Below are 14,068 nucleotides of genomic sequence, written 5' to 3' on the forward strand. Positions count from 1 at the left end.
GTCAGCGAAGAAAATGTACTATTCAGACAGAATTGAAAATGCTAAATGACTTCTATAAAATTCTCACTGAATATCGTAAACCAAATTGCCTACAAGTAGCTCATCTCATTACTCAAAATTTCACAGACAAACTGGCAAATCATTTCACGGCCAAAGTAGACGTGTGTGGCTCATATTTAATCCAAAGACAAAGAACGAACCCCAACCCTTTTTCAAAACGACAATTCAAGAATACTGTAACCCAGCCTCTCTGTTCCTTCCAACAAATTTCACACAATGAATTTATGGACCTGGCCAAAGCAAGCAGGGCTGCCGGCAGCCCTTCTGACCCCTGTCCATCACAAACCTTCAAGACAATTCATCTAACAACCTCTGCTGCCACATTAGTAAGTAGAATCATCAACAATTCCTTAACTACAGAAATATTTCCAGAAGAATAAAAAACTCATACATATGCCCATTACTGAAGAAAACAAACCTGGACCCGCTGAACCGACAACTACAGCCCGATTACAAATGGGCCTTTCTTGGGCAAACTGACAAAAATAGCATCCTTTGACTAGATGGCACATTTCATGGAAGATAACGCCATACTTTCAGACTTCCAAACGGGATTCCGTCCAAGAGGAGGCACATAATCTACCCTCATTGACATCTGGGATGACCTTAAGAACATAGTTGACTGGAACAGGGTTGCTGCACTACTTCTCTTGGACCTCTCAGCTGCCTTTGACGCAGTTTCCCATGACACTCTGATACAAAGACTCTATGAAGCCCGCATAGAGGGGACTACTCTAGACTGGATCAGATCCTACCTTCACAACAGAACAAATGTCATCCATACCCCCCTTTCTCGTCCAAACCGTACTTCACAAAAGCAGGGGTCCGTCAAGGCTCCATCATCTCACCCATGCTTTTCAAAATCTACATGAAGTCATTACTGGCACTGATCAATCAATTTCACCTCATGTGCTATGACTATGCTGATGACACGCAAATACTCCTTCAACTGGACTGGCCCAAAGACATTGGAAAACTCACCAATTTTCAGTTGTCTCAGAGCTATGGATCAATGAATGACATTGAGCCATTTCAAATTGAATGCTTCTAAAGCGGAAATACTCATGTGTGGTGACTGGAAAAATGTATGGCCCACTCGCCTAGCCTGATAATCTGGGAATCAAGTGAAAATAACTGGAACCCCCTGTAAGAGTAATATAACAATTCCTAGGGCAGGGCAAAAGTATAATGGAAAAAAAACTCCCTAGGCAATTAACAGTCTACAATTTCAACAGACCATTGTATCAGAAACAGATTGATATATTAAACTCAGTGTGACCAAGCAATTATTGTTTAAAAATTAATTATTTTAATTCATAATAATATAAAACATAGTGGAAGAACATGAAATGCACATGTATCTGTTTCTTAAAATACGACAATACAAAAAAACCACATAAAATTACAAAGTATACAACCTCATTAGAGGTTCAGAAACACATAAACTTTCCTAAACACTATGTAAAAAACACAATACATATAATGCATAGACAGTGGCAATGAGATGGATCTCCTTCTACGCTCATTTCAGCGCACTTTGCGCCTTCATCAGGAATGCCACACAAATACCTAAACGATAGTTAAAATGTGATAAAATAGACTGAGATTTATAATGACTTTATGGTTGATCCACACATTGCCTTCACCATAGACATAAAGATAGCGATATTAGAGGATGACAAGACAAGCAAGGATATGTTCCCTATATCTACACCAGAGCCAGGTGTGAAAACTGAAGGAAAGTGATGGATATTTTTTCAAAATAGAAAGACGAAAGTAATTGTATTCAGAGTGTGCTTAAAGAGAATAGGCCAAATCAATGTGTGCATACAGGTATGAATTCAGTTATAACGCTTACTGCAATATAGAGTGTAAATCTTGAGTAAATTCCAACTACTGTTTGATCAAAAACGATACTTTGACTCAAAGGAGAAGGGACTTCAGCCTATGAGAGAATTAAGACAGATTATAAATGCCTGCCCTCAATTCAAGATTTCCCTTATTCTAAAATTTCTGTAGTGGAATAGTTACCCTTTTCAAGCTGTGTGCCGAGTATATGTTTCATGAGAACTTGGTTTATGAGCTTGTTTCTAGATATTTCCTCGAAGTTTTCTGAAAAAAAATGGATCCTTTCATTGAGAAATATGGCCTTAGGTCAGTGCGTGAACTATATAATAATTATCAACAAGGCATAATACCTGATAACCCTCTAATATCGCTACTTTTATGTCTATGATGAAGGCATTGTGTAGATCAACCATATAGACATTATAAATCTCAGTGTATTTGGTCACATTTTAACCATCGTTTTAGGTATTTGTGTGGCATTCCTAATGAAGGCGCAGAGTGCACCGAAACACGCGTAGAAGAAGATCCATCTCATTGCCACTGTCTATGCATTATTTGTATTGTGTATTGTGTTTCTTACATTGTGTTTAGGAATGTTTATGTGTTTCTGAATCTCTAATGAGGTTGTATACTTTGTAATTTGATGTGGTTTTTTGCATTGTCATATTTGAAGAAACAGATACATTTGCATTTCATGTTCCACTATGTTTTATATTATTATGAATTATAATCATTAATTTTTAAACAATAATTGCTTGGTCACACTGAGTTTAATATATCAATCTGTTTCTGATACAATGGTCTGTTGAAATTGTAGACTGTTAATTGTCTAGGGAGTTTTTTTCCATTACTGATGATCTGGGAATGCCACCTAAAGTATCAAAGGAAGCAAGAAACCTCGGAATGACCATGGACTCCAAGCTATCAATGAATGCCCAAGTGGATAAACTAGCAAGATCAAGCTTTCTTACTATAAAAACTCTGTGACGAATCTTCCTCCATCTGTGATTTCCACACAAGGCCCAGACTACAATCTCTCTTGTTCTGTCCAAGTTTGATTACGCCAATTGCCTCTACCATTGATCACCTTTAACAACTATGAAAAGTCTACAATAGATTCAAAACTTGGCTGCCAGACTACTCTTACATATAAAGCCACAAGCCCACATCTACCCTGCCTTGAAAACCCTGCATTGGTGACCGGTTACCAGAGGATCCATGTTCAAGCTGCTTTGTATCACCCACAAAGCGATACATGGAGCAGGACTGCTCTTCATTATGAATAAAATCACAAAATACATTCAACAAAGGAACCTCCCCTCTAGAGTGGTACATCTCCTCAACATCCTAATGTACAAGAAAAACTTACAACATACAAGAAAAAGAAAACAATGGGGGGGCACATCCTTCTCTGTTCAAGTAGCCAAACTATGGAACTCTTGACTCTCTACATAAGATCCATGGATAACCACCTTATCTTCAGAAAACTACTCAAGAATTGGCTCTTCCCCACATAACCATCACACATATTCATAAATATATAGTGTATCCTTCTGTATATAAGCGTTTATTTGGACTATAGCTATGTACCTGCATTTGTGTATTTCTTTGTATAAACGTGTATAATAATTATATTTTAAAAATATAGATATTCATTAGTTTTGCTTTACAAATGTACATATTACTTATAGTTACAATAGCAAACACAATGAGATGATGGACGGAGTGCTGAAACTTTTCAGACACTCACCCCCAGTCACAGATCTGTGTTGAATCCACCATCATTCTTTAGCTCACTTCACCACCTCACTTCAGACCCAGCTATATGCAAATCAGTCTTGACCCTGTGCCTCATGGGAACAGTCCACCCCGAACTGCCAAGCCAGGTCTTCCCTGAACCGGCAACAAGCATACTGGGACCGGTTTCTGGGTAACACCCTTCTTCAGCCAGGCTAGCTTGAATCCAGTGGAAAAGTGAGCAAGGGACCCACGTCTGGGCATACCCTGCCAAGTTAGGGCAAACAAAGCAAACACAATGAGGTGATGGACGGAGTGCTGAAACTTTTCAGACACTCACCCCCAGTCACAGATCTGGGTTGTATCCATCATCATTCTTTAGTTCACTTCACCACCTCAGTTCAGAACCCGCTATATGCAAATCACTCTTGACCCTGTGCCTCATGGGAACAGTCCAGCCTGAACTGCCAAGCCAGGTCTTCCCTGAACCGGAAACAAGCATCCTGGGACTGGTTTCTGGGTAACACCCTTCTTCAGCCAGGCAAGCTTGAAACCAGTAACATAGTTACAATATTCTATATTTTTAACACGTATTTAAGTGACTGCATAAATAAATAAATAATTTATCATAACTATTTATCTACAATTGCTTCACTATTGAATTACAAAAAACGAATACAAATAAATGAATTTAAAGTACTGCAACAATTGAAAGCCAGAGTTTATTAAATGCATCTTTAATCTACATATATTAACTTCCGTATGCATACATATACCTTGCCTGTACTTATGTTTCTATATATTTATAACTTTTCTTCTAATTCAGCATATCCAATGCACTACCCTATTTCTCACCCTATACCCCTCAGATATGTCCTCTACCTTAACTCTCTGACTCATCTCAAACCTCATTCTACTACTCTTTCAATACACTACCCTATTTCTCACACTCTACCTCTAGCAATAGATCCTCTACCTCCACTCTCTCATTCATCCCAAACCCCTACCACTACTATGATCCCCAAAATAACTGTTTCTAGACTCTTCCCTCCTCTAGCCCTCCTTGCATCATCTCATACCTCTTTTACTATTTAGATCTCCCAAACAAGCCTTTCTAAACCATTCCCCCTCCACCTCCCGTTTACTCATCCCAAGCCCCTCCTACGGCTATAAAATACAAAAAAAACTATTTTCTAGACCCTTCCCTCTTTTATCCCTCCACTATTCCTTTTCAATCCAAATAACAGACTAACATGCCCACCACTCAAATTAATTACATATTTTCCTATACTAATTCCCACTAATCCTGTTTGGATTTCAGAGTAGCGTGCTACTCACCGAAAAGCATGTCAACACCCAATCAAGGGTAGGAAGCATATATAAATGCAAACTTTTTTCCCTCTTCCATCCCTCCACTATCCTTCTTAATCCAAATAACAGACTAACATATCCACCTCTCAAATTACTTCATATTTCACTATACTAATTCACCACTAATCCTTTATGGGTTCCGGAGTAGCGTGCTACTCCTCAAAAATGTGCTCCAACACCTCATCAGGGCTAGCAAGCGCTATATAAATGCAAACCTTTTCCCTCCACTATCCTTCTCAATCCAAATAAGAGACTAACATATTCACCGCTCAAATTACTTTCAGATTTCACCATACTAATTCACCACTAATCCTTTATGGGTTCCGGAGTAGGGTGCTACTCGCAGAAAAAGCACTTCATCACCACATCAGAGGTAGCAAGCGCTATATAAATGCAAACCTTTCCCTTCCTTCTATCCCTCCACTATCCTTCTCAATCCAAACAGCTGACTAACATATCCGCCACTCAAATTACTTTTATATTTTACTACACTAATTCACCACTAATCCTTTATAGGTTCCGGAGTAGCGTGCTACTCGCCGAATAAGTGCTTCAACACCTTCTAAGGGTAACATGCACCATATAAATGCAAACCTTTTCCCTCATCTATCCCTTAACTATGCTTTCAATCCAAATAACTGACTAACATATCCACCAATACACAAGGAAGGGACGGGAGGCTTTTTGGGAAGGGCCAACATAAATGCCCCGGAGCAAGTATAAAGAAAAGGTTATGCTGTTCCTGAGGAATGTGAGTCAGAAGGAAGGGAATCTAAACCAACCCGACCAGAGTGGTTCAAAGTTGGGAATCCATTTATTGGGTTATAATGCCCTCACACACCCAGTAGGGTGTCATGTTTCATCATTGGGCTGCTCCTCGTCGACTCGGCAGTACAATACCCGACGGGCTCCCTATAGTAGGGGCACTTTTAGCGGAGATCTTTTTCACGCAGAGTTATGTGTGAAAGGAGCTTGTAAATAAGCCCCTGTGTCACTGTGTACATCTGACATAAGCTTGCCTGGACAGCCTGCTTCTAATCATTGTCCTTCAATGGCAGTGCCACACTGCAGTTCGAAAGTCGAACCAACCATGATGGTTAAAGTTTCTTTCCTAAGAGGGGCTCTTGGGAAGGGTAGGCCTTAACATTCCTCCCTTATGGGCGAAGATAGAGGGGGGCAGAGAGAATGAATGAATGAATGATGGCCTGGTAGGTGTTCTCCTAATAAGTATCCCACACTCTAAATGCTGAATTATTGAGTTACCTTAAATACCAACTGCCCGTCGAAGCCAGCTATTTTTCTGTGTACTCTGTGCATTTAATCATATTTCACCTCTTTGTATCCCTTGAAAAAAGAAGAAGCGCTTCATAAAAAGTTGTTGTGTATAGCTGAACTTACAGTAAACAGGAAGTCGACCTAGAACATGGGCATGTTGAGATGATACAGAGTGGTTTGAAGGTCGGCGGGCACAGGCTTGAGGTCCACAGTAAAACATGAGCGTTTAAAATGTGCTGCTGTGGGAATGTACTGTGTTGGCGTGGAAGGTGAGTAATCAGGGCCCGGGGGCGGGAGATCTCACTTCACAGGATATTAGCTTTTGTCAGGTGCCTGCCTGTTGGTTTGCTGCAGAGGGCATCCCAAAGGCGGTCCCCTAAAAGAAGAAAATGTAAGAAGCTGCGGCCACATTCCATTCATGTCCACTTCGAGAACAATATGCTTTAAAACCAGCTGCTAAAAACACTGATATAAATAAAAAAAAACGTAATCTACATCCTCGGCTCGTGCAATATGCAGTGTTGGGGAACTCATTCACAACCCACGAATTCCACTTAATTCATGAAGAAGTGACGCTCAGCCTTGGATACTGCACGTCTGGACTCGCCATCCCCCATGCCCCAAGTCTCAATCCCAGTTCCAAATGACTTTAGTGAAAACCCCATTACAGTAAAACACGTCTTTTTACATGAAACAAGATGCACAGTGCATTGTCAGATACAACTCCTTCATAGACTCTAGTGAGACTGTGCCAGGCCAGTGCAGGTTACCTTGACATTTGTTGCTGTGGGGGAGCTTTTTTAACATAGTGCACTAAAAAAAAAAACCCACAAAACTTGAGGACCAAGATGAAATATAGCTACTAATTTTTGTAGGATGATTTTGTACGCCACTCGTTTGCTAAATGAGTCCCAAAAGTATTAATTAATGAGAAGGGAGGGAGGTGGAAATCCATACAGAATAGGGAGGAGGTGATGTTTTTCACAGACGTGATGGGGTTTTCTAATTTGTCGATGGATCAAAGCAGGAGAGTGTTTAACCCTTGCTTGGGGTTTATGAAGATGTCTCATAGATGGAAATGCAAGGGGAAGGAGCGGGACATCTGGGAGCCCGCCCGTGCAGGTATGAGCAGTGGGCTGGGTGTGGGGGGGGGGGGGGGGGGGATTTCGATGGACGATGACGAGGGCAAATTAATTATTTATTTAATTTTCCCTCGTCATCGTCTGTTGAAATCCCCCCTCACCCGGCCCCATCGCCGCACCGATCTTACCTGCACGGGCCATGGCTACTTGGCAGCGCACAGACCTGCCCACACATGGGTCACACTTTGCTGAGCAGAGATGCACTTTGTCATCGAAAGCTGATCATAGGCGTCTGATTGGCTGGCAGCATTTGAATACACTGAAGAAGTGCTCAGGGGCTAGGAAATGCAGTACTATATAGACAACGAGCAGGGGTGCACATTTACAAGCCCCCAGTGCCACTGGAGTGTCACTTTTTCGATACTCCAGTGATGCTGTGTGCTGACCCATATTTACAAGGCCACACAAAGCCACCCTGCATGGCTTTTCGTGGCCTTGTAAATACGGCCCCTTTTCCTGCATCACTTTGCGTGAAAGGGGCATGCAATGGGTGTTGCTGAGGGCGTTTCACCACAACACCCATTGCTTTTTGACGCTACCCCAGATTGACAATGATCTGTAAATCTGAGGCAGCCCCAAAAACTAACGCCATTGAAAAGCAGGCTTTAGAGTGCCACGATGAGGAGGAATACTTGTATTTATCTTCTTTTTTGCTCATTCTGCAGCACACATAGAAGGAGCAAATCAACTTTAATGATTGTTTATGTGCAGGACGGGACACCTTCCTGCACATAAACAATAATCCCCGCAATGCAGACACACTTGCACCATGGTGCAAGCGTGCCTGCGTTATAGGTGCTAGGCAGCTTTTTTAGCACCGGCTCAAGGGAAAACACAGGGTTGTTGCCGTATTTTTTTAATGATGCAATGCAGCGCTGCTAAATTGCTTGTAGTGCTGCGCTGTGTCATTTCTTTGTAAATATGCCGCAGGGTGACCAGGCATTTTGGATTTACCAGACAGTCACCGTTTTTCACCATCTTTCCGACAAATTTCAGCATATTTATCACATGTCCTTGTTGGGTCGACTAAACACAGAGAAAGGCAAGTTTTCATGTACTCTATCTAGTGCGGGATTAGTTAGCAGGCACTATCAAATGATGCTGTGTGCAACTGTTACATTTAATTCCCTTAAGTCCTTCATTGTGTGTGTTTTTTATGTATGTGGACACTGTCAATTAAGTCTTTTTGTGGCCCTTTGTCAACGCAAAATTGTAGTCCTTCTTCTTTGTTTGTGGAGAGTCCCAGCATTCAAAATCTGGTCAAGTTAGCTTTTGTAAAGTTCACACCAAGGGTGGCATTCACAGTGGAGCCAGTGTAACACAAGCTGCACATGTTGAAGACAGGTGACATGTTGGAGAGATACTCCATCAGCAGTGCTGACATTGTGTCTCAGGGCATAAATTAAATTGGGAATGTCCCATTGACCTGAGGCAGTGCCAAACTCTCTGAGCCTCTGACGTGCAGAAATACACATCTTCTCCTTTAAAACCTGGTTGTGACTTCAAAACACAAGATAACCTTTTCTAACAAGGTACCTTAGAATACACTGACAAGTACAAAGCCATAATGACACAAATGGGGTAGTTTTTAAGGCCACTTGTGTGAAAGTTTCTCTGAAGGAGCGGAGTTCAGTTTTTATATTGTCAAGCTCCCTGAAAGGGCTATTGAGTAATAATGAATGCTGCTTGACCGGTAAAAATAAGCTGCGTTCAATGCTTGTCTTTTTCTCTAATACTTTGATCAATAACATGCATTATTTCGAGATGTGACATATTTTTTTGCTTCCTGTAGAAAGGTGATGGCACTGTCCGATTAAAGGTACAGTATTTGGACAAAGAATAACTGCCACTGTCCATTAAAATGTGTGCTGGTCCTGTCCCCACTAAAAATAAAAATTGTCTGTTAGTAGATAGAGGCACTGTGCTTGCACAGGCACAGCAGCAGTACTGATAACTGCTATTACTGCCCCTCACAAACAGAGCAACTCTGGTGACAAAGGCTTTTATTGCCCATTAAAAGCACTAGCCCCTGCTGAGAGGTGTTGGCCACCTCAAGTATTATTTACTAACATAGTAGGTTTGTGAGGTAGACTCTGATTTAAATATAGGCTGTGCTACAGGGGCGTGCTGTACCGATTGTATTGCAGGCCTGCTGAGAAGGCCTGGATTTACCCTCCTGAAACTGCAGGTGCTGCAGATTACACCTGCAGGAGGCCTGGTGGGAAGTGCCTGCAATGTCCTTTGCAAATAGCAGCCTTGCTCTGAATTGCTGGTACTCTCCTTCACTGGTACATCTACTCTCCTTGGAAACTCTCATAGTGTCACTTAAAACGTGCCAATCTCTGAGAGAGGCTCTGTTGAAGGCCATTACAACTGCGGGTATTATCATGCACACAGTAAAGAGGCAGGCATTACTCTGTGCGCACTGCTCTCGGTGCAGCCCCACTGAGAACTGTTGCCAATATTGGTGGAATAACATTAGCATATGGCAGGCAGTCCTTAAACCATGGCAATGTATCGTCTTCCTAAATAACATCACCAGGTAATCCTTCAACTTGCCTTGTCCCTAGCACTCTGGTTAACTGTAAGAGTACATAGAGTACATAGTACTCACTCTTAACATTGTGCAGCTGAAAGGTAGCCCAACAGCGGCGGCTGAGCGTTATCCCCCTCCAAGCTCTTTCCAACCCAACTAGAAAGAGCTGTATAACCACCACAACTAGATGGTGGAATGAGCTACCAACAAAACAAAAACATTCACCAGACCTGCTCTCCTTCAGAAAGGGCCTAAAGACTTGGCTATATACCTTATAGCCTACTTCCAGTCCTAGAGCCCTCAGCCAAACCTTGGTGCGTTCTTCTGTTTAGTTGCCAAGCGCCTAGATGCCCTAGGGTAGTAGTGGGCTATATAAACATATAAAGTAAAAATAATAAAATAAAACTGCATTGCTGGGGTTGGAGAGAGCAGGCACAGATTTTCAGTCTGTCCTGGAGCGCTAATCGAGGGTGCTCAGGCCAATCCTGAAGCGGATCTCACTTGAGAGCAGGTTCAGGATTGGCCGCAGGGCAGGCTGGGGGCCTGTGCCTGAAGAAGAGGAGCGCGACACAGCCAACTGAAGTTACGTTTAAAAAAAAAAAAAGATTTTTTTTATTTTGCCCCCCTCCCTTTGTGACCCCTATGCCCCCTCACCCCCCCTGCCTGCCTGCCCACCCTGCCACTCGTAGCAAACATTGGCTGCTACTGTAGTCCATTGAGCAAATTGGCAGCAGAGCCCAGAAAAGAAATTACAAATGGCTCAGTGTCAATTTTATGCAAACTTCGGTTCGGACATAGTTGGCAACTGACCAGGGCTCCCACCTAAAAAACAGAATTATTTTTTCATTTTGGCAAGTGGTGGCCTTTGCATTTAAATGTAACCTTTCTGCCTCTCTCTCTCCATACTTCACCCCTCCTCTTCTACCTCAACCACCATCTCGCATCTCTACATTTCTAAATGCCTACCATCCCTATGTAGCTCAACTCTCTCTATCGAACTGTCTACCTCACGTCTCTCAATAAACCTCTCTCTACCTGTGTCTTTCATGAGGTCACAGCTTTCTCTCTGTGCCCACCTTTACATCATTATGTCTTACCCTCTCTGCCTACCTCAAATCTCTATCTCACACATTTCTCTGATTCTCACTGCTCTGCTTCAATCTCACCTCCCTGCATCTTTCCTACTTCTACTTTGCCTCTCTAAATACCTCACCTCTCTTTCTCTATTGCCCTATACCTCACATTTTAAATTTCTCAGCCTTCCTGCTACATCCGCTCCCTACCTCATCATTCTCTACCTCACCGCTCCCTCTCTCTCCCTCATTTCCATGTCTAGTTCATATTTCTCCCACCACCTCAACTATCTCTTCCGAACCTCTCACTCTTATAGTTTAACATCTTAATTTAACCTGCCAATCATTCTTTACCTCACCATTCCACAGACTTCCTCTCTCTGTCTGCCTCTCTTCACTCCACTTTACCTCTCTCACTACCTTACTTCTTTCTTTCTACCTCTTTTTCTTCACATCTACCTATTGATCTCAATCTAGCATCGCGTTCTCTCCATCTTTCTTCCATCTCTGCATCTCCTTCTCTATTTGAACTCAACATCTCCACCTCACCCCTCACTCTACCTGTGGCTCCATGAACATCTGTCTACCTCCCCTCTTGGTCTCTACCTCTCTCTCTCTCTCAACCTCACCCTCTCTGTTTATCTTTGAATCAATCTCATCTCTCTCTAACTCACCTCTGACTTTCTTCCACCCTTCATCTATGTTGCTACCCTTCACCCCCTCTGTCTCTAGCTTTCTATCTGCCTCATTACTGTCTTCATCTGACCTGTCTTTTTATACCTCGTCTCATTTTGCCCCCTTTCTACATCGCTACTCTCTCTTTGCTGCATCTCTCTATACTTGTATCGCTACCTCACCTCTCTACCTGTCTTCATCTATTTTTCTTTACGTCTGTGGTTCAGTAACTCACCTTTACCCTTTGCCATCGATCTTATTCACCCCTCGATGTACCCCACTCCCCGCTCTCTCCATTTCCTTTTCACAATCTCTAGCTCTCTTTAACCCTCTGTACCACTTTAAAACCTTACCTGTCTCTATATAACTCTTTATCTTCCACTTTCCCTTTCTAAATCCTCTGTGTCTTTCTTTATGGCTACCTTGCCTTTCTCACTTTATTTTATCTCTCTTTCTCCCATCTCACTTATCGTACTGCTTCATCTTCTTCACTACTTGCCTTCTCCTTTTACATCCCCTACCTCACTCTATTATTCTCTCTTCCCCTTTGTCCTTCTAGTCCCTCTCAAGCAACATCATGTCTCTTAATCAACAGAGTCAGAGGTCATTGTCTATCCAAAGAAGTGTACATACCAAAGAGGAGATGAGGGATAAAGCAGGGAAAGAGAATTATGGACAAAAATATCAGATTTCACCCATTAGCATGGTTAAAACCCTCAGAGCAGTGCTTTGATTTTTACTGTAGCTGGGAGAATTCCAGTTGTGGAAGAGGCTTTGTTTGTGTTTATGAAAATCTGGTAATAAAATCAACAATTTCAAGCAGTACATGAGTACAACTTCTATTAATATTATGCAACATGTCCATCAAGTCGACTTTACACTATCTTTTATACAACGGGAGGAACAGGCTGGTTTAGCACTGAAATACAGATAAAATACTGTTGCAAGCGAAAACAAAAAGTAGACCCAAACACGTTGGTTTGCTATTATTTGTCTGCTAGCCCCTGGGCGAGTGAGCTTTCAGCTGTTTTTGCGTGACCGTATTTCTGAAATTTTAACATTTACTTCACCATTGATTGTCATCACCAGAGGCGAAAATGGGTACTAAATACGAAATTGTACCAAACAGAAGGCCTCAACATATGTCTGGCCCAAGATCACCAACATTTATAAGATGTCTCTCTCTCTCTGTACAATAGGCGTGTTGGAGAGAATAGACAGGAAGGATCAATCAATCAATCAGGAGTTTGTAAAGTGAGACACTCACCTGTGAGGGTCTTAAGGATTATAGGGGAGTCGGCACAGATATAATATGATCCTCATCTGGCAGATGCAATCTTCAATTGTTTCTCAGTTACAACAATTTTATTTCTGTTGCATCTACAATATTCTTCCATTTCAATACAATTCATTGTAGTATTGTTACAGTTCTTACAGTTGCGATTTATGAGAGTGTAAGAGGGGCCATAAAGTGGATGAGCGGGCATAGAAGCATATGGTAGATAAGGGGAGAGTAGGCGAGGGGGCACAGAGGGCAACGGGTAAGAATGTTAAGAAAGCTTGTGTGATGCCTAGTGAAGAAGGAGGCACAATAGATTAGGGGGACTTAATGGATGAGGTGGCACATAATGGGCAAGGGCACAGAGTGTGGGCAGCATAGAACAGAGGGTGTGAAGGTACACACACCAGAGAGGACATGTGCAGGATAAGGGAGCAACTGAGTGGATCAAGGGGCATTGAGTGTGGTGACCCAGTGATCATATTTCTCACCCTATACATCTTGTGAGGGGTTCATTTTTAGCAGCAGCCAAGGTGCTCCAGGCCCCTTGATGAGGACTGGCTCTCTGACCCTATGCTGTCTGTGCAAGCTGTTTGCAGTTCCCATGTTCTATGGCTGACTGAGCTGAAAATGCTGCATTATCAGACAGGATCAAGGTCAGTGGCAGCTGGCTCAGGTAAGCGTGGTAGGGCTGGGCATGGCAGGGGGGAAGCCGACATACGACGGAATAGGTAATAGGTATTATTTATTTATTTAATCGTACCTATTCCGTCGTCTATCGACTCCCCCCCCCCACCCTGCCCCGCTGCCCACCGCACTTACCTGAGCCGGCCACCGATGGTCCACGTTTCTGTGCTTCTGTACTGGTCACCAATCCTTGCAGTTCCCCTTGCTGTTTTTTGTGGTCAGGAAGAGATGTGCACCGTTTTAAGCATCCTGCAAATCCCAGTGGCTCACAGACACTGAGCAGTAGCAGATTGTTTTCTGCCTGCAGCGTCCCTGCACAGCTCTCCTCAGATCACTTTCCTATCCCTTTGAAGTCTCGCCTGCCTCACCAGACTTGATGCTCATT

Source organism: Triturus cristatus, chromosome 1_2 (genome assembly GCF_964204655.1).
Source record: "Triturus cristatus chromosome 1_2, aTriCri1.1, whole genome shotgun sequence".
Lineage (NCBI taxonomy): Eukaryota > Metazoa > Chordata > Amphibia > Caudata > Salamandridae > Triturus > Triturus cristatus.